Raw genomic sequence first — 1,930 nt, 5'->3', positions numbered from 1 at the left:
GAGGGACGCGCCCCCGGCTCCCACCCGCTCTCCTCTCGGACTCCACCCGCCTCCCAACCCCTGCCCCGGGCCCACAGGCTCAGCACGTGGCCGAGAACCCGTGCTTCTCGGGGGGCCTCCTCGGAGCAGCTGAGCGAGAGGGTCCCCGGGTGGGGAGTCTGCAGAGAGGGAGCTTCGGGGCCGTGTGTGCGTGTGTGTGTGTGTGAGTGTGTGTGAGTGTGTGTGAGTGTGTGTGTGTAATTGTGCCTGCCTGTGTGCATGCGTGTGTGAGTGCATGAGTGTGGTATGTGTGAGAGTGTGCGTGTGTGTGTGTGTGTGGGTGTGTGGGTAGTTGGGGGGGGAGAGTGTGTGTTCCGAGAGGAGGCCCAGCTGCTCCCTCCTTGCTATTGCACAACAGCCTACTGTGCAGTCTGCCCTGCCCGCTGCTCAGGGCTGCCCAGGGCTCAGCGTGGACGCCACTGCCCTCCGTGGCTCGGAAGCTGCAGGGCGCTGTTCCTTTGTGCCTTTCAACACTGTATGTGCTTATTGGCTTCAGAGAGGAAGTGAGGAGAGAGAGAAACGTCAGTGATGAGAGGGAATCACTGACCCGCTGCCTCCTGCACGCCCCCCACCGGGACAGAGCCCGAAACCCACGCCTGTGCCCCGACCGGGAATCGAACCGTGACCTCCTGGTTCATAGGTCGACGCTCAGCCACGGAGCTTTATACCTTTTAAATCATTGCCTGCTTGTCGTGGGTTTGCACACCCCGCCCGTGCCCTCCTCTGTGCCAGCGCGGCTGGCATTGTCCTTCCCACCAACAGAGACAGGCCTTTGTCGTGACTGCAGGTGGCGTTCTGGGGGCACATCACAAGGGAGTTAGAGAGGCAGCTCGTTCTGGGGGTGATTTTTGAAGCCCTTCTCTTCACACTCAGGCAACTCCAATGTACAGACAGGTTTGGGGGCTAAAGAGAGAGAGAGAGAGAGAGAGAGAGAGAGAGGGGGGGGGAGGGAGAGGGGGAGAGAGAGAGAGAGGTGCTTTGGACTCAGGCCCTTACGATCTGAATTCAGCGATGCTAGGACGGTACAGCCATTTTACAATGAAAACATGAAGTGGCAGCCCTGGCTGGTGTGGCTCAGTGGGTACAGATTCGATTCCCGCTCAGGGCACAGGCCCGGGCGGCGGGCTCTGTCCCCGGTAGGGGGTGTGCAGGAGGCAGCCGATCCATGATTCCCTCTCATCATTGACGTTTCTATCTCTCTCCCTCTCCCTTCCTCTCTGAACTCAATAAAAATACATTTAAAAAATACATATACTATATACATTTAAAAACATTAAGCGAACACATTGGAGGCGAGTGAGGGGTCATGGCTGTCACTCTCGGGGGGAGGGGACTGTTACACGTTACAGAGCTCTCTGAGCACCCCCAGCTGCTGTTTTGATTTCAGTGAATTCTGTGGCGAGGGGTGGGGGCGGTGGGGCGGCTTGCTGGCTGCGGGCGTCCCGGCGCCTCTGGAGCGTTTGCTGATTGTGTGTCTTAAGGTCGTAGCCGGCGGCTTTAAAGGTGGTACGAGACGTGCCCTTCCCGCTACTCCGCTCCTGTGTGAGGAGAAGGAAGACCCAGCCGGGAGGGGCGTGCTGTTGAACTTGCTGTGTGTTCGGTGCCTGGGCGCACAGCTCTCTGGTCTGGGGGTGGGGATGTGTATCCTTCCTCCTGCTGACCCATAGGAGCCCTGGTCCCTAAGGTCGGAAACCGCTCGGCTGGGGCGAGCAAGAGCCACTCAAGGTGGATTCAAGGACAGCAGGGAGACCTCCCGTCAGGCTGCAGGCTTTGCTGGGCCGCACCGCCTGGCAGCGGCCCTCCGGCACCCTCACCCACCTCCAGCTCCCTGCCCACTCCCTGCCCACTTCCCGCTGTCCGTCCTCAGGAATCCAGCCTCATTGGATTTTTT

The sequence above is a fragment of the Myotis davidii genome, unplaced genomic scaffold (genome assembly GCF_000327345.1).
Source record: "Myotis davidii unplaced genomic scaffold, ASM32734v1 scaffold211, whole genome shotgun sequence".
In the NCBI taxonomy this organism is placed as follows: domain Eukaryota; kingdom Metazoa; phylum Chordata; class Mammalia; order Chiroptera; family Vespertilionidae; genus Myotis; species Myotis davidii.
The sequence above is the reverse complement of the archived record's forward strand: the minus strand, read 5'-3'. Positions refer to the sequence as shown.